Below are 26,126 nucleotides of genomic sequence, written 5' to 3'. Positions count from 1 at the left end.
TTTCATGTTATGCCTGTATATGCTTGTTGTCTTTGTGACTCTTGTTTATATGATTGTATGCTAGTTGTAGGGGTGAATGAGACCTGATATCGGTTGAAAGATATCGAAGGGGGTGAAATAAACCCATTACCAGTTGAAAGAGACCGAAGAGGGTGAAATAGACCCAGTACCGGTTGAAAGAGACTAAAGGGGATGAAATATACCAAGTACCGGTTGAAAGAGACCGAAGGGGTGAAATACACCTAGTTATGTTTTGACTGATATGTATGTCTGGTATGAGGTATTTTTGGGGAGCTCACTAAGCTTTGCGCTTATGGTTTTCAGTTTATGTTTTAGGTACTTCCAGCTCAAAAGGGAAGGGTTCGGCTTGATCGCACCGCATCCACCCATGTTTTCCGCATTATGTGATTTTTAGATTTTATACTCTGATATTATTTCACTATGATACACACTTGGTTGTTTTGACATGATTATTGGATGTTTTGGAATGAATTAAAAACAAAATTTTTATCTAAAAATATTGGGATGTTACAATCACAAAATTTTTGGGTTGGCAGAATTGTCATGAGAGGGTCGACTGTTCAAGAGATGTTGCAATAAAGGTGATTCAAATCTTGGGGTCTCTGCTTGGACTGGCTTATGAGCCTGAGTTGGAACCATTGTAGGCGACAGTTGCAGATTTTGGCATTCAAGCGATCCCCGCCCGCTTTGAACGAATCGGGTTTTAAGGATCCACAAGGGGTTACTTGAGAGTGGAAATGGGAACTGATTTTGGGGGCGAAATCTAATTTAGGTGGGGGAGAATTGTAACACCCAGTTTAAGGAACGGATCGGTTTAGGGTTTCAAGGGGTCAAAGGCATGATTTTCGGGTAAAATTGATGGGTTTTGAGCATTCTAACACTTCCTAAGTGTACATGCAACCCTAATAACCTTGGATCTATGTTTGTCTAATTATCATGCAAAGTTGAATTCCAAGGTTATATTCCTATCTAGCATACATGGGGAACATTTTTAACTTGAATGAAAGATAGAATAACTTACCTTGTTGTTAATTATGATCCTTGAAACCTTGTGAGCCTAGCACCCCAAGTGTGATGCCTCAAATGCTTCACACAACACCAAATGCAAAGGAGTAAACTTTGAGAGAATCTTACACTTGCAAAATCGGCTATAGCCCTCTTGTTTCTTAGTGTCACCAATTTTGGGGAGAACACCTTTGTTTATATAGTGTGTTGCATTAAGTAAACCCTAATGTAACATGACTCTTCATTTCATGATCCATGGGTTAACTCCATGGAGCATCCTATGGGTGGAACCCAACTTGATAATCCATGGAGCCTCTTAGCCCACTATATAAGATATGGAAGATTTACATAATCTACCCATATATTTAATTAGTTATCTTTTGATCACTTAATTAATTCTAAATTAATTCTTGATCAAACTAATTAAATAATATTATTAATATATTAGAACTTATAATATATTAATAAACCATAAGTGTTATTTCTCTCATTTTAGTTTATCCAATTGCATGGTGTCATGCAACCCAAATGGACCATGTCGGGTCGGGTCAAGTACATACCAGAAATAGTTATGGACTTAGACACCTTATCCAACAGTCTCCCACTTGGATAAGTCTAATAACTATAACTACAATACTTCAGGAACCGATCGGCAATCGTAGCTCTTTCAAGGTCTCTCGGAACTGAGAAGATGATGATACGCCATTTAAGATAAGTGATCATATAATCGTCTGTTCTAGATATCAGCCGGACAAATACATGGAACAATGTCTTACTTATTGTCCAGCAGTTTGTTTCCCGATTTCCGATTTGTTTGACAAAGAACTTAATTGAACACATCAACTTAGTTCTGACCGAGCCCGGTACGTAGGTCAAAACAAAATCATCGAAGGGCCCAGATATTAGCTTCTAATCCAAGAAGGAACAGATAAACTTCGACTTATATGTTTGTTCTACTACTCATTGAATTATACACAAGAGCACGTTTTATAACATCGAGTTACCAATGCGTTTTCGTACAATCAATGCATAACCAACTCATAAGTAACAAATCATATATCTAGGTTTGAAGACTTATATGATATTATCGTCTCACGATCACTCGAGATAAATGCCATGAAGTGATTCCAGTGAGCGTGGGTTGAGTCCAATGCTCAGAACTTATGAGCACTCATGAGTGTTGTAGCCATGTCCAACAACTTAGACCTCTGCAACCAATCATGACAGTCTTGATTCATACCTACTTCCGACATATGACCGACTGTGGAGGTTCGAATAATATGATATACCAAACATAATTATTCTGGAAGTCAAAACATACAAAAGAAATATAGTAAACGATCGACAAGAGATAGCAACACTTTACTCATAAATAAAACACCTTTTATTCATCATCTAATGTCAATTACACTTTACAAATTTCAAGGTTATCTAACTACTAAATCTAATATCATCCTTCAGCCCTATGCTCCGAGCATGCTGGAGATGCTTAACCCGAGTCAGTCCCTTCGTGAGGGGATCTGCTGGATTCTCATCCGATGATACCCTCTTTGCCACGAGGAGTCCTTCTTCTATTCGATGTCTGATGAAATGGTATTTTCTGTCGATGTGTCTGGATCTCCCGTGATCCCTTGGTTCCTTGGCTAAGGCAACTGCACTTTCACTATCACAGAAAATTTCCATTGGCTCTTTAATAGCTGGTACAACTCCAAGGTCTCCAATGAAGTTCTTCAGCCATATCGCCTCCTTTGCTGCCTTGCTAGCTGCTATATACTCTTATTCGCAAGTTCAATCAGCCACTGTCTCTTGCTTGGAACTCTTCCAAGAAATTGCTCCTCCGTTTAAGGTAAAGACCCAGCCTGACTGAGAGTGGAAATTATCCCTATCAGTCTGAAAGCTAGCATCACTATACCCTACAACTCTCAAGTCTTCACTCCCACCGAGGGTAAGGACCCAGTCCTTAGTCCTCCGTAGGTACTTGAGGATATTCTTTACCGCAGTCCAGTGTGCCTTGCCAGGGTTCCCCTGATACCTGCTAACCATGCTCAAAGCAAAGGCTACACCAGGTCGAGTAAACGTCATTGTTGGGTTTTGAGCATTCTAACACTTCCTAAGTGTACATGCAACCCTATTAAACCTTGGATCTATGTTTGTCTAAGATACATGCAAAATATTATTTTCCAAGGTTTATAACCTATCTAGCATGGCATGGGGTACTTTTAACCATAAACTAGATGAATTACATACCTTTTGTTGATTGTTGATTCCTTGGAGTTTGAGAGCCAAGCACCAATAATGTGAATGCCTCAAATGGAAATCACAAATCACCACAAACTTGGAAAATATATGAGAGAGTATACTAACTCTTGATTTTGGCCACCACACTTACACACACATTTTTTGGGGGTTTTTCATGCATCATAAGCTTGTTTATATAGTGTACATGGTTAGGGTGAAACCCTAATAACCCATGTCTTTTCCTCTTCCAAGGATCCATGGGTAAAAGCTCCATGGATCATCCATGGACTTCCATATAAGCTTAGCCCATTCCCAAATGAGTGTTAGCCCACACCATATAAATATAATAGCCCATGATTTAATTAGTCTTCCTTTTAATCACTAAATTAATTCATAATTAATTCAAGATTAAAAACTAATTAAGTAACATGACTTTATATTAATATATTATAACTTATAATATATTAATAAATCGTAAGTATACAACTCTCATAAAATTATCCATAACTAGTTTGGGTGAAGTGCAACCCAAATGGACCATGCCGGGTCGGGTCAAGTATATACCAAATAAGTTATGGACTTAGACATCTTATCCAACAGACTCCCACTTGGATAAGTCTAATAACTGTATTTGCCTATATTACTTCAGGAACCAACCGGCAATCGTAGCTCTCAAAAACTCTTGTGAACTATGAAGCGCCATTTTAGATAAGTGATCATATAATCCTCTGCTCTCATGATATCAACCGGACAAATACATGGAACAATGTCTTACTTATTGTCTAGCAGTTGTTTCTCGATTTCCGATTTGTTTGACAAAGAACTTAACTAAACACATCAATTTAGTTCTGACCGGGCCCGGTACATGGGTCAACACAAAATCATCGAGGGGCCCAGATATCGCTTCTATTTCTAGAAGGAACAGATAAACTTCGACTCATATGCTTGTTCTACTACTTATTGAATTGCACACAAAGGCACGTTTTATAACATCAAGTTACTGATGCGTTTACGTGCAATCAATGCACAACCAACTCATAGGTAACAACTCATATCTCTAGGTTTGAAGACTTATATGATATTACCGTCTCACGATCACTCGGGATAAATTCCATGAAGTGATGTAAGTGAGCGTGGGTTTATTCCAATACTCATAACTTATGAGTACTCATGAATGTTGTAGCAACCATTGCTATGGCTAAACACCTTTAGTCATCTACAATCCCAATTCATGACAGTCTTGATTCATACCTACTTCCGACATATGACTGACTGTGGAGAGTTTGAATAAATTAATTATTCTGGAAGTCAAAACATGCAAAACTGAAACAATAGTAAATAATTGACAATGATAGCAACACTTTACTCATAAATAAATCACAAATTTTATTCATCATCAAACGTCGATTACATTTTACAAGTTTCAGAAAAGGCTATCTAATCTGTAAAACTAATATCGTCCCTCAGCCCGATGCGCCTCGCATGCTGCAAATGCTTCACCTTCGTCAGTCCCTTCGTAAGGGGATCCGCAGGGTTCTCATCTGACGATACCCTCTTTGCCACGAGGAGTCCCTCTTCTATCTTGTGTCTTATGAAGTGATATTTTCTGTCAATGTGTCGGGATCTGCCATGATCTCTTGGTTCCTTGGCTAAGGCAACCGCACTATTGCTGTCATAGAAAATCTCCATAGGCTCCTTAATAGCTGGTACAACTCCAAGGTCTCCGATGAAGTTCCCCAGCCATATCGCCTCCTTTGCCGCTTCACTCGCTGCTATGTACTCTGATTCACAAGTCGAATCAGCTACAGTCTCCTGTTTGGAACTCTTCCAAGTGATTGCCCCTCCATTTAAGGTAAAGACCCAGCCCGACTGAGAGCGGAAGTTATCCCTATCAGTCTGAAAGCTAGCATCACTATACCCTACTACTCTCAAGTCATCACTCCCACCAAGGGTAAGGATCCAATCCTTAGTCCTCCACAGGTACTTGAGAATATTCTTTACCGCAGTCCAATGAGCCTTGCCAGGGTTCCCCTGATATCTGCTGACCATGCTCAAAGCGAAGGCCACATCAGGACGGGTACAAGTCATAGCATACATGATCGAACAAACAGCGGAAGCATAAGGTAATCGACTCATCTCAGCTATCTCATCTTCTGTACTTGGGGTCTGAGCCTTGCTCAGTTTGGCATTGCTTTGGATCGGTAATTCTCCTTTCTTGGAATTCTGCATGTTGAACCTTTTCAACACCTTATCCAAGTAGATACTCTGACTAAGTCCAATTAGTCTTTTACTCCTTTCTCTTAATATCCTTATCCCTAGGATATAGGTAGCTTCTCCAAGGTCCTTCATAGCAAAGCACTTCCCAAGCCAGGACTTAACCTCCTGCAAGGTTGGGATGTCATTTCCTATGAGTAGTATGTCATCCATATACAGTACCAAAAAGCTAACTATACTCCCACTAGCTCTGACATACACGCAGGACTCATCTTCACTTCTTGAGAAACCAAACTCTTTGACCTTCTCATCGAAACAAAGATTCCAACTTCGAGATGCTTGTTTCAATCCATAAATGGATTTCTCAAGCTTGCACACTCTATTGGGGTACTCTGCACTGACAAAACCTTCTGGCTGATTCATGTAAACATCCTCAGCCAACTTTCCGTTAAGGAAAGCGGTTTTGACATCCATTTGCCATATTTCATAATCATGAAATGCAGCAATGGCTAGCATAACCCTAATAGACTTAATCTTTGCTACTGGTGAAAAGGTTTCATCATAATCAATACCCTGGGTCTGAGTAAACCCCTTCGCAACCAGTCGACCCTTATAAGTGTGCACCTTCCCATCCATGTCGGTCTTCTTCTTGAAGATCCATTTGCACCCGACTGTCTTACGGCCTGGTACATTGTCAACCAAGTTCCAAACTTGATTGTCATACATGGACTGTATCTCGCTGTCCATAGCCTCCTTCCATTTAGCAGACTCTGGGCCTGCCATGGCTTCCTTAACACTGTTAGGTTCATCCAGATTTACCAGTGTACTGTCACTGATAAATGTATCACCTTCCGTAGTAATATGAAATCCATAATAAAACTCAAGTGTGTTCCTAACCCTTGTGGAACGCCTCGGAAGTATAGACTCGTCAGCTGGATCAACAGGAATTTCCTCCTCAAGTTGATTTCTAGTGTCTGAGGTTCCTTCACCAATTGAGTCTTGAATTTCTTCAAGGTCAATTTGCCTCCCACTGTCTCCTTGGTTTATAAATTCTCTCTCTCGAAAGACCCCTCTCCTAGCCACAAAGACCACATTCTCACTGGGTCTGTAGAAGAGGTAACCAAAGGATTTTTGTGGGTAGCCGATGAAAATACACCTTTCACTTCGAGGTTCGAGCTTGTCATGAGTTTCGCGCCTCACGAAAGCCTCGCAACCCCAAATCTTGATATGGTCTAGATTGGGAACTTTTCCAGTCCACATTTCATGAGGTGTTTTGGCAACCTTCTTTGTAAGGACTAGATTAAGGATGTGGGCGGCAGTCTCTAAGGCATACCCCCAAAAAGAGATTGGTAGCGAAGCTCGACTCATCATAGAGCGAACCATGTCCAACAAAGTTCGATTGCGCCTCTCAGCTACACCATTCAGCTGTGGTGTCCTGGGAGGTGTCAATTGTGAGACAATCCCACACTCCTTAAGATAGTCGAGGAACTCAGTACTAAGATACTCACCACCTCGATCGGATCGAAGCATCTTAATGTTCCTGCCCAATTGATTTTCTACTTCCTGTTTAAACTCTTTAAACCTTTCAAAAGTTTCTGACTTATGTTTGACTAAGTAGACAAAACCATATCTACTAAAATCATCAATAAAAGTCACATAATAGCGATTAGCATCCCTTGTGGCGGTTTTGAATGGTCCACATACATCAGTATGTATAAGGTCCAACAAACCCTCACCCCTTGCACAAGTACCAGTGAAGGGTGATTTTGTCATTTTTCCAAGTAGACAAGACTCACAACTATCATCCGACTTGAGGTCGAACGACTCCAAGACTCCATCCTTTTGGAGCTGGCCTATGCGTTTCTTGCTTACATGTCCAAGACGACAATGCCACAAAGATGCTTTATCCAAGCTAGTAGAAGAATCAATACATAATACATTATTTCCTAAATTATCTACAACCGACACAGCTTCATACACACCATCACAAGGTAATGCTTTAAAATAAAGAACATTATTAAAGAAAGCATTAATACTACCAACTTCATTATCAAAAGAAAAGGTAAAACCTTGTTTGTACAAAGCATGAAAGGAAATAATATTCCTCGCCATTTCAGACGAGTACACACATTTATTCAAATCTAACTTTAACCCACTATCTAGCAACAAAGTATAAACTCCAATCTTGGTAACAGGTGCAACCTTCTTGTTCCCCATGATTAAGTTTATCTTTCCGTGCTCCACATCCTCACTTCTTCTTAGGCCCTGCAAGTCACAACAGATGTGAATACCACAACCTGTATCAAGAACCCAAGAATTAGAATATGGTGAGTTATTAGACAATATAGTGTAAATACCTGCATGGGATGGTTTCACTTTCCCATCCTTGACATCCTGCAAGTACTTTGGGCAGTTTCGCTTCCAGTGCCCCTTATTTTGACAGTAGAAGCATTCAGCATCCTTAGGGATGGCAGAAGGAGTGATAGAACCACCTTTGGTTCCAGATGAGGAGCCTTCAAGGGACTTTCCCTTGGTACCCTTCGAAGGGTGCTTCCTCTTCTTCCCTTTGCCTTGCCCGATAGCCAAAACAGGGGTAGTAGTAGGAGTAGGAGTAGCAACCGACTTACTTTTAAGACCACTTTCGGCAGTCTTCAGAAGTCCTTGAAGCTTACTGAGTGTGACTTCCTCCTTGTTCATGTGGTATGTCATACGAAATTGATCATAACACGATGGCAAGGAGTGCAAAATGATATCAATTGCCAACTCCTCAGGGAAGTTCACATTCAGTTTCATTAGACGGTCCACATACCTTTGCATTTTCTGCATGTGGCTCGTGATTGGTTCGCTATCCTTCATACGGGTAGTGATCATGGAGGAGATTATTTCATACCGCTCTTGACGAGCACTCTGATGGTACCTTTCCATCAGATCCTGATGCATCTCAAAAGGGTAATAGTCCTCATAGGACTTTTGGAGTTCAGCTGTCATGGTGGCCATCATGATGCATGCCACCTTGGTAGCATCTCTTTCATGTGCCTGATACTCAACGACCTCCTCAGGAGTAGCAGTGGACTCATCAAGCTCCTTTAGCTCCTTATCGAGGACATATTCCTTGTCCTCATAACGAGTAACCATCCTGATGTTCCGGATCCAATCCATGAAGTTGGAACCATCAAAGATGACCCTCCCACAAAGGTTCATGAGGGAAAAGGAGCCAGTAGGGTTAGAGCCCGAAGCTTTGTTGTTGGAAGACATCTGAAAAGAAGAAAACAAGTTCAGATTAGATATATCGAATCCTTAATAATACACCCAAATGTAATATTAAGGCTAGGATCCAACACAATATATTATAACTTAGAAGAGGGATGCCGTAATCTAAGCTATAATATATTTGAAGGTAGGTGAATGACGATTCACCAATTTCCACCATGAAAACGAAATGAATTATTAGGTTTAATTGGTTTTTTGAAATTCCTAGATTCTTTTGAGATTCATTGAACTTTTCAATGGCATGTTTCAATCTCGATTGTGCCCTTCAAGTTTTGTGACTGGGATGCCGAGGATCACAAAACAAGGTGTGAATAACCATGCAAATTCACTTGGTACCCTTAATATTATCACCTAATCAATGTGTCGGTTAACCACACACGCTCCACCGATCTATGATAAACATTAAGTCACCCTTCGTGATCCTTACTAGTCCAAGTTAGTGTGTCGGTTAACCACACACGCTCCACCAACGACTTGGTAAGGTACAAAGTGTGAATTTCATGGGTTAGCACCATATTCACATTTTCCTAAAGTAACTAAGATTGGGAATTTATATAAGGTTTAGTTACTTTATAATATTCATCATACTTTTAATGAGAATTTATAAGTCCTTGTCCTACCCGTTCGGCTAACGACCCTCCACCAGTCAAGCAAGCGGTGGGTGAGAGTGGACACCCATTAAGTTGCCATTTTATAGGCAACAACCTTATACCCACCTTATAGACTGGCTTCGTGAATGAGGCGTACTAGCAGTAAGACGACTTTGATCTTATACATATATATAATAATTAACCATTAATGTTATAAATAGTATAAGGGTTGAATTTTAACTTTTAAAACTCTAAGGGTTTGGAATTAAAGTATATTAAAGTGTGTGTAACTTTACAAATTCCAAAACTTGAGGACAAGTTTTGAAACTATTCAAAACCTTTCATTTCATAACTTATGAATTAAAGGTTCATAAAAATGAAGACTCTTCATTTACATGTAACTTATGTGTTTTAAGTGTGTGTTTAAAAGAAGTGACCTTTGGATATCCATAACTTGAGGACAAATTATGGACTCCATTAAAACACATAAATGATCAAGAATTAATCCTAAACAATTCAGCAAATAATTCCTATCATCTTCTAAATTCATAAGAACATGAACATGATCATCAAAGTTTCAAGAATTATATGAACACATACAAAGCATGAAATTTTGATATAAGCTATTGTAAATGGATTAGAACAACCATTACACCAACTAAAACAAGTTTTAAAACACCAAAACAGTTTAGGGTAATGTTTCTAGTCCATTTCCAGCAGCAAAAGTCGAAAATCCGCATTCTGAGGCTCCTACTCGCCGAGTGCACGAACCTACTCGTCGAGTAGGATGAGTTTACTCATGAACTCGGCGAGTCGTCCCATGGACTCGGCGAGTTCATCAGGCAGACAGCAAAAAATTCGACTTTTTTTACTATTTTGCATCAAGTATCAAAAAAACAAGCCTAGGCTCTGATACCACTGTTGGGTTTTGAGCATTCTAACACTTCCTAAGTGTACATGCAACCCTATTAAACCTTGGATCTATGTTTGTCTAAGATACATGCAAAATATTATTTTCCAAGGTTTATAACCTATCTAGCATGGCATGGGGTACTTTTAACCATAAAAGAACTAGATGAATTACATACCTTTTGTTGATTGTTGATTCCTTGGAGTTTGAGAGCCAAGCACCAATAATGTGAATGCCTCAAATGGAAATCACAAATCACCACAAACTTGGAAAATGTATGAGAGAGTATACTAACTCTTGATTTTGGCCACCACACTTACACACACATTTTTTGGGGGTGTTTCATGCATCATAAGCTTGTTTATATAGTGTACATGGTTAGGGTGAAACCCTAATAACCCATGTCTTTTCCTCTTCCAAGGATCCATGGGTAAAAGCTCCATGGATCATCCATGGACTTCTATATAAGCTTAGCCCATTCCCAAATGAGTGTTAGCCCACACCATATAAATATAATAGCCCATCATTTAATTAGTCTTCCTTTTAATCACTAAATTAATTCATAATTAATTCAAGATTAAAAACTAATTAAGTAACATGACTTTATATTAATATATTATAACTTATAATATATTAATAAATCGTAAGTATACAACTCTCATAAAATTATCCATAACTAGTTTGGGTGAAGTGCAACCCAAATGGACCATGCCGGGTCGGGTCAAGTATATACCAAATAAGTTATGGACTTAGACATCTTATCCAACAGTCATAACATACATGATCGATCCTACAGCCGAAGCATAAGGTATTCGACTCATTTATGCTATCTCAGCCTCAGTACCAGGGCTTTGTGTCTTACTCAATCTGGCGTTACTCTGGATGGGTAACTCTCCTTTCTTGGAGTCCTGCATGCTGAATCTCTTCAGCACGTTATCCAAGTAGGTACTCTGACTAAGTCCAATTAGTCTTTTACTCCGGTCTCTCAAGATCCTTATCCCTAGAATATAGGCAGCTTCTCCTAGGTCCTTCATAGAGAAACACTTCCCAAGCCAGGACTTAACTTCCTGCAGAGTTGGGATGTCATTTCCTATGAGTAGTATGTCATCCACATACAATACCAAAAAGATAACTATACTCCCACTAGCCTTGACATATACACAAGATTCATCTTCACTCCTAGAGAAGCCAAATTCTTTGACTTTCTTATCATAGCAAAGATTCCATCTGCGAGGTGCTTGCTTTAACCCATAAATGGATTTCTCAAGCTTACACACTCTATTAGGGTACTCTGTATTGACAAAACCCTCTGGCTGACTCATGTAAACATCCTCAGCCAACTTTCCATTAAGGAAAGCGGTTTTGACATCCATTTGCCATATTTCATAGTCATGAAATGCAGCTATGGCTAACAGAACCCTAATAGACTTAATCTTGGCCACTTGAGAAAAGGTCTCATCATAATCAACTCCCGGAGTTTGTGAGAAACCCTTTGCAACCAGTCGTGCCTTATAAGTGTGTAAATTACCATCCATGTCGGTCTTCTTCTTGAAGATCCATTTGCACCCTACAGTCTTACGACCTGGTACATTCTCAACCAAGTTCCAAACTTGGTTGTCATACATGGACTGTATCTCGCTGTCCATTGCCTCTTTCCACTTGGCTGACTTAGGGCCTGCCATGGCTTCCGCGTAACTGTTAGGTTCATCCAGACCTATCAGTGTCTCATCACTAATAAGTGTATCACCTTCCGCAGTAATATGGAATCCATAGTAATGCTCAGGTGCATTCCTAACCCTTATGGAACGCCTCAGAGGTACAGACTTGTCAATTGGCTCAACAGGAGTTTCCTCCTCAAGTTGAGTGCTTGGGTTTGAAGTTCCTTCACCACTTGACTCTTGAATTTCTTCAAGGTCAACTTGCCTCCCACTGTCTCCTTGGCTTATGAACTCTCTCTCTCGAAAGAAAGCCCTCCTAGCTACAAAGACCACATTCTCACTAGGTCTGTAGAAGAGGTAACCAAAGGATTTCTGTGGGTAGCCGATGAAAATACACCTCTCACTTCGAGGTTCGAGCTTATCATGAGTCTCGCGTCTCACGAAAGCCTCGCAACCCCAAATCTTAATGTGGTCTAGTTTGGGTACTTTACCAGTCCACATCTCATGAGGAGTTTTGGCAACTTTCTTTGTGGGGACTAGATTAAGGATATGGGCGGCAGTCTCTAAGGCATACCCCCAAAATGAGATTGGTAGCGAAGCTCGACTCATCATGGAACGAACCATATCCAACAAGGTTCGATTACGCCTCTCAGCTACACCATTCAACTGCGGTGTCCTGGGAGGTGTCAATTGTGAGACAATCCCACATTCCCTAAGATAGTCGAGGAACTCTGAACTAAGATACTCACCACCTCGATCGGATCGAAGCATCTTAATGTTCCTGCCTAATTGATTCTCGACTTCTTGTTGAAACTCTTTAAACCTCTCAAAAGTCTCTGACGTATGCTTGATTAAGTAGACATATCCATATCTACTGTAATCATCAGTAAAAGTCAAATAATAACGATTAGCATCCCTTGTGGTATGTTTGAAGGGCCTACACACATCCGTGTGTATAAGATCCAACAAACCTTCACCCCTCTCACAAGAACCTGTGAAGGGTGACTTTGTCATTTTTCCAAGTAAGCATGATTCGCAACTATCATCTGACTTTAGGTCAAATGACTCCAAGACCCCATCCTTTTGGAGTTGGCCTATGCGTTTCTTGCTTATATGTCCAAGACGACAATGCCATAATGATGCTTTATCCAAGTTATTATCATTAACAGAATCAATACACAATACATTATTTCCTAAGTTATCAACCACAGATACAGTTTCATACACACCATCACAAGGTAATGCTTTAAAATAAAGAATGTTATTAAAGAAAGCATTAATCGAACCAACTTCATTATCAAATGAAAAGGTGAAACCTTGTTTATACAATGCATGAAAGGAAATAATATTTCTTTCCATTTCTGGCGAATAACAACATTTATTCAAATCTAAACTAAACCCACTACTTAGCGATAAAGTATAAACTCCAATCTTGGTGACAGGTAAAGCTTTCCTATTCCACATGATTAACTTTATTCTTCCATGCTCCACATTCTCACTTCTTCTTAGTCCCTGCAAATCAGAACAGATATGAATACCACAACCGGTATCAAGGACCAAAGAGTTAGAATGGAGTGAGTTATTAGATAAGATAGTGTAAATACCTGCATGGTTGGGTTTAACTTTCCCATCCTTCACATCTTGCTGGTACTTTGAGCAGTTCCGCTTCCAATGTGACTTTTCATGGCAATAGAAGCATTCAGCCTCTTTTGGGTCAGAAGAAGGAGTGACGAAACCTTTCTTGATTCCACTTGAAGAAGAGCCATCAAGGGTCCTAGCCTTGGTACCCTTCGAAGAGCTCTTCCTCTTCTTCCCTCGACCTTTCCCGATTGCCAAAACCGGGGCGGAGTTTGGAGTAGGAGTGTTAACAACCGACTTACCCTTAAGACCTGTTTTTGCGGTCTTGAGGAGTCCCTGAAGTTTGATGAGTGTGACCTCTTCCTTATTCATGTGATATGTCATGCGGAATTGATCATAGCACGATGGTAAGGAGTGCAAAATGATATCTATTGCAAGCTCCTCAGGGAAGTTCACATTAAGCTTCAGCAACCGATCCACATACCTTTGCATTTTCTGCATGTGGCTCGTGACGGATTCCCCGTCCTTCATCATGGTTGTTATGATAGAGCATATGATTTCATACCTCTCTTGTCGTGCACTTTGATGGTATCTTTCCATCAGATCTTGGTGCATTTCAAAAGGGTAGAAGTCCTCATAGGACTTTTGGAGTTCCGCTGTCATGGTGGCCAACATGATGCATGCCACTTTTGTAGCATCCCTTTCATGTGCCCGGAAGTCAGCGATCTCCTGGGGAGTTGCAGTGGTCTCATCAATCTCCTTAAGCTCCTTGTCAAGGGCATATTCTTTGTCCTCGTAGCGGGTAATCATCCTGATGTTTCTGATCCATTCATTGAAGTTGGATCCATCAAAAGTGACTTTCCCACACAAGTTCATAAGGGTAAATGAGCCATTAGGATTAGAGCCAGAAGCAGCATTGTTTGAAGACATCTGAAAGAAGAGAACAAGATTAGTTTAGATATTAAGAGAGTCCTTAATAAAACACCCAAATGTAATATTAAGGCAAGGATCCAATCACAATATATTATAACTTAGAAGAGGTATGTCGTAATCCAAGCTATAACATATTTGAAAGGTAGGTGAATGACGATTCACCAATTTCCACCATGAAAAACGAAATATAGATATTAGGTTTTTAATTGGTTCTTAGAAATTCCTAGATTCTTTTGAGATTCAATGAACTTTTCAAAGGCATGTTTCAATCTCGAGTGTGCCCTCCAAGTTTTGTGACTGGGATACCGAGGATCACAAAACGAGGTGTGAAGTAACCATGCAAATCACTTGGTACACTCAATGTTTATTACTCAATCGATGTGTCGGTTAACCACACGAGCTCCACCGACCTATAATAAACTTTAAGTCACCCTTTACCTACCTTGTTAAGTCCAAGTTAGTGTGCCGGTTAACCACACGAGCTCCACTAACGACTTAAACAAAGTGTAAAGTGTAATTTCATGGATTAGCACCTTATTCACATTTTCCTAAAGTAACTAAGATTGGGAATTTAATAAAAGCATTTAGTTACTTTATAATATTCATCATACTTTTAATGAGAATTTATAAGTCCTTGTCCTACCCGTTCGGCTAACGACCCTCCACCGATCAAGGAAGCGGTGGGTGAGAGTGGACACCCATTAAGTTGCCATTTTATAGGCAACAACCTTATACCCTCCTTATAGACCGGCTTCGTGAATGAGGCGTACTAGCGGTAAGACGACTTGATCTTATACATATATATATTAGTAACTTATAATATTATAAAGTATAAGGGTTGAATTTTAACTTTTAAAATTCTAAGGGTTGGAACTAAAGTTTTAATCAAGACTTTACTTGTTCCAAAACTTGTGGGCAAGTTTTGTAAACTTCCAAAACTTTTCATTTCTTATAACTTATGAATTAATTGAGTAATAAAAATGAAGACTCTTCATTTTTATAACTTCTTGTGTTCTTTTAATGGCTTTAATAAAAGTGAGACTTTTGGTTTTCCATAACTTGAGGACAAGTTATGGACTCCATTAAAACACATTATGATCATGAATTAAACTACCATGAAGGTTACAAACAATTCCTATGATCATCTAATCTTCATAAGTTCAAGAACATGAATACGAACACTTTCAAGAATCAAAAATTACACTTAAAAAACTTGTAATTTTGATAATTGCCATTGTAAATGGATTAGCATAAACATTACACCATCTAAAACAAGTTTTTAAAACATCAAAACAGTTTAGGGTAATGTTTCTAGTCCATTTCCAGCAACAAATGTCGAAATTCTGAAAACTGCAGCCTCTACTCGTCGAGTGCAAGAACAGACTCGACGGGTAACTTGCATTTGTTCATGGACTCATAGAGTCCCCCCATGGACTCGGCGAGTTCATACGAGCAGAAAATAGAAAAACGATTTTTTCAAGCAGTTTGCACAAAAAACAACAAACAAGCCTAGGCTCTGATACCACTGATGGGTTTTGAGCATTCTAACACTTCCTAAGTGTACATGCAACCCTAATAACCTTGGATCTATGTTTGTCTAATTATCATGCAAAGTTGAATTCCAAGGTTATATTCCTATCTAGCATACATGGGGAACATTTTTAACTTGAATGAAAGATAGAATAACTTACCTTGTTGTTGATTATGATCCTTGAAACCTTGTGAGCCTAGCACCCCAAGTGTGATGCCTCAAATGCTTCACACAACACCAAATGCAAAGGAGTAAACTTTGAGAGAATCTTACACTTGCAAAATCGGCTCTAGCCCTCTTGTTTCTTAGTGTCACCAATTTTGGGGAGAACACCTTTGTTTATATAGTGTGTTGCATTAGGTAAACCCTAATGTAACATGACTCTTCATTTCATGATCCATGGGTTAACTCCATGGAGCATCCTATGGGTGGAACCCAACTTGATAATCCATGGAGCCTCTTAGCCCACTATATAAGATATGGAAGATTTACATAATCTACCCATATATTTAATTAGTTATCTTTTGATCACTTAATTAATTCTAAATTAATTCTTGATCAAACTAATTAAATAATATTATTAATATATTAGAACTTATAATATATTAATAAACCATAAGTGTTATTTCTCTCATTTTAGTTTATCCAATTGCATGGTGCCATGCAACCCAAATGGACCATGTCGGGTCGGGTCAAGTACATACCAGAAATAGTTATGGACTTAGACACCTTATCCAACAAAAATCGGGTGTGATGACCTAACCATAGGGAGGTCACGACATGATACATGGAAAATGAAATGCGTATAAGGGAAGGCTTGTCACAACGTGAAAAGAGATTGGTCACATCGTGAGAATGGTTGCAGCCCAAGCCCACGAATTTTAGGGTTCTCTTCACATTTAAGGACCTTATCTCATGACCTAGGGTATCTTCTTCAACCTCCACTCAATTCAAACGAAACCCTAGCCCCGTTTATGATTTCTTGAGCTTTTGGTGGTGTTTTGGTGACTTGAACAAGAAGGGATCATATTTGGTGCATCGGTCCATCTTGTAAGCCTCAATACCAACCTCTAGCAACTTCTATGGACCTTTGTGAGTATTTAAGCTTCATGCTTTTTGCTTTCTTGTTGCTAGATCTAGACTTTTATGCATTATTGTCCATGGTTGGATGAGTTAGAGTGTTGGTACTGTTGGGTTTTGAGCATTCTAACACTCCTATGGTGTACATGCAACCCTATAAACCTTGGATCTATGTTTTCTCTATTATACATGCAAATATTAACTATTCCATGGTTTCATCCTAACTAGCATATTATGAAGCACCTATACTACAAAGTTCTAGTTAGATGACATACCTTTTGATTTAGCTTGATGTCTTCAAGCTTTAAGAGCTTATCCCCAATAGTGTGGAAGCCTCAAATGGAATCACAAATCACCAAAACACCTTGGAAGAACTTGAGAGAATATGTATGCACACTAAAATCGGCCCACTCTTATTTTCACACACTTGTGCCAATTTTGTGAGCCAAGGACCCCTTTATATATTATGGAGGATTAGGGTTACATCCATGTAAACCCTAATTCCCATGACCTTTCATTTACATAGGATCCATGGGTTAAAAGCTCCATGGACCATCCATAAAAGCTTAGCCCAACCTAAATGAACTTGGCCCATTCCATATATATAAGAGTCCATATTTAATTAGTTCTTTTTGATCACTTAATTAATTCTAAATTAATTCTTGATCAATACTAATTAAATAATATGATTCCATATTAATATATTAGAACTTATAATATATTAATATAAATCATAAATATATTATTCTCAAAAGACTATCCATATAAATTGTGCCGGTGAAGTGCAACCCAAATGGACCATGCCGGGTCGGGTCAAGTACATACCAAATATAGTTATGGACTTAGACATTAATCCAACAGTCTCCTACTTGGATAAGTCTAAAACTATTATTGAGTATGACTTCAAAACCTAACTGGCAATCGTAGTTCTTAAAGCCGCTGTCGAAATCTGACCTTGTCAATGACTTGTCCATTAGATAAGGGATCATATATTCCTCCATTCTAGATATCATATGGACTGAAACATGGATTATAATCATTCTCTCTGTCCATTTGTTGTTTCCCGATTTTCAATTTATGATGACTGACTGATTGAACAAATCAAATCAGTCCTGGCTTGGCCAAGCACTCACATGTGTCATCGCTAAATCATCGAGGGGCCCACAGATATCGCTTTTATCCCGAAGGTAAAAGGAATGGATAAACTTCGACTCATATGGCTTGTTCTACTACTTGTTGAATCATACACAAAGGCACATTTTATACATCGAGTTACCAAATGCGTTTTCGTGCAATCAATGTATAACCAACTCATAGTAACAACTCATATCTCTAGGTTTGAAGAATATAAGATATTATCGTCTCATGATCACTCGTGATAAAATCCATGAAGTGATTCAAATGAGCGCGGGTTGAATCCAATACTCAGAACTTATGAGCACTCATGAGTGTTGTAGCACCACTTTGTCCACCAACTTGGACCTCTACAAACCAACCCATGACAGTCTTGATTCATATCTACTTCCAACATATGACCGACTGTGGATGGTTTGAATAACTTAATCATTCAGGAAGAGCGACTTAGTTATTCTGGAAGTCAAAACATGCAAAGTGAAACACAAGAATCAATGAATCAAATATGGTATCAAACCCTATGAATATAAATAAACACTTTTATTATCACCATACTGATTACTCAGTATTCATTGTTTCGGTTTTATCAACTTTATACTTGAATTAAAAACACTAGTTGTCCCATGCTCCAAGCATGTACACTATGTTTTTCTTAAACAATAGCTTTGCCATACACCAAGTATGCACTCTATATTTTTCTATGATCCTTACTTTGTGAAATAAACCAATTGAACATAATTTCAATGATTCTAATTTCACACTCCCAAATCCTTATCGAAAAATGTGAGAATTTCAAATTCCTATCATTTATCGAAATCTGTTTAGATTTTAAACTTATATGCACTGACCCTCCTATAATGAATATGTACAAAGTCACAAAGACTTGTCAACAGTCATTATAAGGTATTCCAATGGAGATCAACTCCATGGAAACTAAGTCTCATATTCAAAGTACATTGCTTTGGACATGCTTCTTGCATTAAGTTTTCTAATCTTACACAGATAACTTCCACCTATGGAGACAACTCCATATTCTCATTTTGACTATCACTTCTGAATAAGAGATGCCTCTTTTCAGAATATGTCAATATGGTCCTTCCAAAATTAGCACTATACTTCCAACTGTCCCTGAGCAACCAATCTTTGGTAAACCTCAGATTGTCCTCGACAATTGCTTAATCATTTTAGTCATATCCAATTCTAGACCTTTTCCCTTCTTAATGCCTCTGGGCATTTGAAAAATTTTAGAAATGACAAATATTATAGCACATGCAATCGATCCTGTACCCAAAGCAAATGGGACACGATTCATGATGTCTCACATAAAGACATGATTCTAGACCAGTCTTTTGCTACAAAAATTTTTATTTTCCATGTTCTCTAAATTTGACTATGAAGAGGGATGCCGTAATCATAATCGAATTTTGAGAACGCAATATATGGAATTTCCTTAAGTTGAACCAATCCAACATGAAATTCATATATATATTCTTGACTAAAGATGATTAAGGTCTCAATCTAAGCCTTTAGAACTGAAATGAAGTATATCCTCTCCCTTAATTATAGCAAAACAACTTTTTCAACCCCTGCAACTTCACGAATTGAAACTTTTGTTTTCTATAATTAACATTGCTAACTTGCAATACTTATCATAATTATCATGCTCCCACTAACATGATGATTATTAGCATAACACTTATGCTCCCACTAGCTTTGACATGTACTCAGAAATCAGCTGGACTTCTAGAAATCAATACTTTATTGACTTTCTTACCAAAGTGCAGACTTCTGATACGAGATTGCTTTGATAAAACTTTATCAAAATCATACACCTTTCCTTAGATAGCATGCATGTGTGTCTAAACAATTTCAGAACTATGAAAAGGGATGTCGTAATCATAGTCTCAATTGTTTAGACCTTTTGCCATCTGCTTCAAATCTACTTGGTGGAAGTGTTTCCTCACCATCATTTTCATGAATCGGAGAGAAACCTTATGACCCTTAGATTTTATGGTGTAAGTGCTCTTATCCATGTGAATCGTCAAAACCATAGTCACAAGACAAGGATAATGACAAATCCAAACTCATATGGACTGAACTTATGCAATCTTAACTTCTTGCCAGCTGGCAGTACAGGTCCTGCCATTGCTTCCAAGTTGTTATGCAACCAATTGAGAACTTTCAGAACTCCTATGCAAAGCCAACTTTAACTGGAATGGGCACATAATATGTCAACACGATAGGTTATAAACCTCAAGTCGTGTGCTAGTGAAGAACCTCAGGTTTTATTCTTGATTAGTTCTTGAAATTCTTTTTAGGATCTTTAAGACTCCCACTATCCTCTTGACATATAATACTATCTTGCCAAATATTCAAGAGATAGTGCGGATTCTTTATCAAGACAAACATTTCACACAATTGGCCTTAGTTGGTCTTTGTTTTATCCAAAACATCACAACTTACCAATTTCAAATGTACAAGAGTAGGACACTTTTACTCTTACATTTGACAAGTGTTTTAAACCTTTCTTTAAGATATGTCACTCAAGTTACAATCTTGGAGTATGACTCTAAGAATTATTTTGGAACGAAGTATGACTCATCTTCCTGATCTAACCATTTCAACAATTCATGACTCCTCTTCTTAGTCATAAGAATGCACTAAGATGACCTTTAGAGGACTAATTGTGATATGATTTCTAAATCATTAAGATGATCACAAACATGATACTAAAGTACTCTCCCATCTTTTCAGATTTGAGAAACTTTTATCTTTCTGCCTAATTTGATTCTTCCCATTCGTTCTGCCATACATTGAGACTTTTCCAATGTTTCAGAATTATACTTAAACTTGTAAGTATAACCATATTTACTAAACTTTAGTAAATCAAATAGTCTTAAAGAGCTTTGTGGTGGACATGACCAGTGCACAAGAATGTGTACTCGATCCCTTTAGTCCTTCACTTGACTCACACATCCATGTGAACAAGTAATTAGTCTTGATTTTCCAATGCTTGAAAGTTCTCATTCATCATACTATTCAACTTGCATGATTCCAAGTTTCGGTCCAATTGAAACTTGGGTGATGAGGAACTTTCCTAATTTAGTAAATTTAGACACTACCACAAATGAAAGAATCAAATCCATTTTCCAATATTGCTGTCAGTGGAATCATATAAGCAACAATTTTCCACAAATGCCATTGTAAGGATATTTCAAATAAATAAAATTAAACAATTTTCTTTTATTTTAAAACTTTGCGGAAAAACTTATCCTTACAATCCACATGGAAAATTGTTGTTATCTATTCCTTAGCAATATATCATAACTTCTTAAGCAACTGCTCAAAATTCTGATGCGATTGAAATCCACCTTCGCGGTCAGAATCAGCATATACTTCCTTTAAGATTTCTCTCTATTCTTTGATTCTTAAAACATCAACATGTGACCCAGTCACATCATGTAATGAGGATCTCATAATAGAACTTAACAGAGTTAGATAATGGGCTCTACCTGATGTAGAGTCAAACTTATTGACTTTAACATCCTTAGGTAAATTTGGCAGCTTTGCAATCAACGCCCCTTCCCTTGGCAAAATAAACATATGGACCCTTTGGTAATGGGACTATCTCAGACTTGGCCTTTCTCTTTACCATTTGGTCAACCGGGTTGACTATGGCCAATCCCTTTCCATTGGGAAGAGAATGCTTTTTCTGGATTTCCAGTGTCACCATTGTCACTGTCCATAAAGTTTTTGGGAAATTGATCTTCTAATCAAATTTGCTTTACTATCGTTCCAAATCATTGCTGATTCAGCAGCACCAAGCAAATAGATATGATCATTAAGGTTCATGTCATAGTCTGTTTCATAGTAGTCCCAAAGGAACTCACTATGTGACTTAGAAAGTGATTGAACATCCAACTTTCTCAAGACTTTGACACCCAACTCTCCCGGCTTGTCAATATGTGACTTCATCTCTAAGATGTGATCACACATAGACCTTGCTTGCCATTAGGGCTTGAGTGACCTTGAACTTGTGGGTTAGGGAGAATAATTGGAGGAGGTGGAGGAAGAGAAGTATGACTTCCATGAGCCAAACTCGGGAAGTCATATTCATTAGGAAAGCTTGGTTTGGGAAGATCATTGTTGTCTAAACCAGACATCAACAATGGGAGAAATTCACGTAAAGTTGATTTAAGTCCTTAATATAACACCCAATATGATATATTAAGGCTAGGACCCAACAAACTATTTTATAACTTGGAAGAGGGATGCCGTAATCCAAGCTATAAAATATTTGAAGGTAGGTGAATGACGATTCACCAATTTCCACCAAGTTAACGAAATGTATTATTAGGTTTTAATTGGTTTTGAAACTCCTAGATTCTTTTGAGATTCATTGAACTTTTCAATGGCATGTTTCAATCTCGAGTGTGCCCTTCAGGTTTTGTGACTGGGATGCCGAGGATCACAAAACAAGGTGTGAAGTAACAATGCAAATATACTTGGTACCCTTAATATTTACCCCTCAATCGATGTGCCGGTTAACCACACACGCTCCAACGATACTATGATAAACATTAAGTTACCCTTTGCCTACCTTGTTAAGACCAGGTTAGTGTGCCGGTTAACCACACACGCTCCACTAACAGCTTAAACAAAGTGCAAAGTGTAATTTCATGGATTAGCACCTTATTCACATTTTCCTAAGTAACTAAGATTGGGAATTTATAAGTGTTTAGTTACTTAGTATTTATCATTATACTTATAATGAAGGGAGAATTATAGTCCTTGTCCTACCTGTTCGGCTAACGACCCTCCACCGGTCAAGGAAGCGGTGAGTGAGAGTGGACACCCATTAAACTGCCATTTTATAGGCAGTAACCTTATACCCCCCTTATAGACCGGCTTCGTGAATGAGGCCTACTAATGGTAAGACGACTTGCTCTTATACATATAATATATTAAACTTTTAATATTATAATAGTATAAGGGTGTATTTTAGACATTTAAAATACTTGGTGGTTTAATCTAGTAATTAAACTAGACTTTTAATTTAATTAAACTGAAACCATATATTTATGGATTAATAATACTCTTTTAATTAAACGCTTTAATTAACTATTAATAAAGCCCATAAGAGTTAATTTGAACTATTCAACAAAACATCATAATTCCAATTATTAAACTCAAAATTAAAACCATTTAATTAATTCTTTAAGTTATGAACCCAAGAGTTTTAGAACTCAATTCTTTTTTTCATAAAAAACTTTTCTCAAATTCCAAAACTTGAGGGCAAGTTTTGTAATTCTTGAAAACCTTTGGATTCCATAACTTATGGAATTAATGGTGTTTTATGATGAAACTTTCCATGTTCCATAACTTAAGAACAAGTTATGGAATTCTTTAAAACATTAACACCAAATTTTCTAACTCCAAAAAAACTTTGAATTAAATTTTTTTTTTTTTTAACAAAAACTTTCATATCCATAACTTATGGAAGTTTCAAAAACCCTTAAGATCAAAACTTTTGAGCTCCAAAATTTTATGACAAAATAGGTAACTTCTTAAAACATTTAGATCAAACTTTTAAAACTAATAAAATAATCATATCATTTTATCATTTATTAATTTGACCTAATTCAACTCATATAACAAATGATTCAAATTTTACAAATAATTCGTTTTTCACAAAACAAGTAATTATCTTAAAATTTGACAAACGTCATGTTTTTTTTTCCTTTTTTTTTCAACTTGAAAATAAAACATTTGCATCAATATAACAGAAAACAACTCATGGCTCTGACACCACTGTTGGGTTTTGAGCATTCTAACACTCCTATGGTGTACATGCAACCCTATAAACCTTGGATCTATGTTTTCTCTATTATACATGCAAATATTAACTATTCCATGGTTTCATCCTAACTAGCATATTATGAAGCATCTATACTACAAAGTTCTAGTTAGATGACATACCTTTTGATATAGCTTGATGTCTTCAAGCTTTAAGAGCTTAGCCCCAATAGTGTGGAAGCCTCAAATGGAATCACAAATCACCAAAACACCTTCGAAGAACTTGAGAGAATATGTATGCACACTAAAATCGGCCCACTCTTATTTTCACATACTTGTGCCAATTTTGTGAGCCAAGGACCCCTTTATATATTATGGAGGATTAGGGTTACATCCATGTAAACCCTAATTCCCATGACCTTTCATTTACATAGGATCCATGGGTTAAAAGCTCCATGGACCATCCATAAAAGCTTAGCCCAACCTAAATGAACTTGGCCCATTCCATATATATAAGAGTCCATATTTAATTAGTTCTTTTTGATCACTTAATTAATTCTAAATTAATTCTTAATCAATACTAATTAAATAATATGATTCCATATTAATATATTAGAACTTATAATATATTAATATAAATCATAAATATACTATTCTCAAAAGACTATCCATATAAATTGTGCCGGTGAAGTGCAACCCAAATGGACCATGCCGGGTCGGGTCAAGTACATACCAAATATAGTTATGGACTTAGACATTAATCCAACAGGTACTACATAAAGTTAGCAACTTTATGGGTCCTTAGATTCCCTTGGTGACTATATGTGGTATATCTGAAGTTTGAGTGATGTTTGAGCTCATGCTTGAGGTTTTGACCTCCTTTTCTTCATAAGTGACCTAATATGAGCTGAAGTATTGCATTGGACATGCAATACCTTAAAGCATCGATTTTTATGGCATTTAGGGTGTAAGGAAGCCTTTTGGGGGAGACGGATTCATGGCTTAATGGATTAAGGGTTTAATGCATCAAGATGTCATTCAGCCAGTTCTTACGACGTGACATGATGCCTTTAACGTCGTGAAGATTGAAGAGTCGTGATTATTTTTTCCTTTATCTGGTCACGACGTGACCAAGAGATTGTCACGTCGTGAGGAATGAGTTGAGATGTTGACCGTTGGCCGTTGACTTTTTGACTAGTTTGACTTTGAGTCAAACTTGAAGGATTGGGTTGTTGATTAAGATTCTACCATATATTGGTGCCATTAGGTTCATGGGAACAAGCAGTGAAGAAAAGGGAGTGTGCCGCAGTGTTTTTGGGTTCTTCGATTCAGGTGAGTTTTCCTCACTATTCTTATGGGTCGAAGGCATCAATGTCGGCCTACTAGATTTGGTTATGTATCATTGTGTATAGGATGTTTCTATGTTGTAGTGATCTGCTATATATATATATATATATATATATATATATATATATATATATATATATATATATATATATATATATATATATATATGATATAAGAGTAGTAGTATGTTGGTTAGAGTACCAGTAGGCCGGTTATCACCTAGTGGGATGCCATAGGGGTTGTATTTGGTCATGTAGGATAGACTAAGAACTCCTAATCTAGGCTTTCTTGCATGTTCCTTGTTTGGTTATAGCTCTATAGTAGGATCATCTGTTCGGGTGTCTATCTCATCTCTGGTTACATATGTCTATGCATTCCTTGGAGATTTTCCGGTAGAGGATCAGTGTATTATGATGGATTTAGTAAGCGGTAGTGAACTGTTCGACGGGTAGATCTATAGTTGCCTGTACTTATATGCCTACTTGAGTTCTATAATATTTATATGTTGAGATATTGTGGCAGGTGAGGTTGAGGCGGTCCTGTTGTGTAACATCCCAAAATTCAAGACCAAAAATTTTGTTTTGATTAATTAAAAACCGTTTAATAAATCTTGCTCAATCATTTAATAACATTCTTAATAAACAATTATCAGAGTTTTAAATCCCAAAGATCATCTAGTGCGGAAATCATGGTGTGATGCGCTGCGATCGCCCCGAGCTCCTTCCTTGGAAAAACATTAGTACCTGAAACAAATAGCTTAAAACCGTAAGCACGAAGCTTAGTGAGTTCCCCATATACCACATACCATACATATCAACTGA

Source organism: Lactuca virosa, chromosome 3 (genome assembly GCF_052849685.1).
Source record: "Lactuca virosa cultivar CGN04683 chromosome 3, Lactuca_virosa_CGN04683_v6, whole genome shotgun sequence".
NCBI classification, from domain to species: Eukaryota; Viridiplantae; Streptophyta; class Magnoliopsida; order Asterales; family Asteraceae; genus Lactuca; species Lactuca virosa.
Note: the sequence above shows the minus strand (reverse complement) of the source record.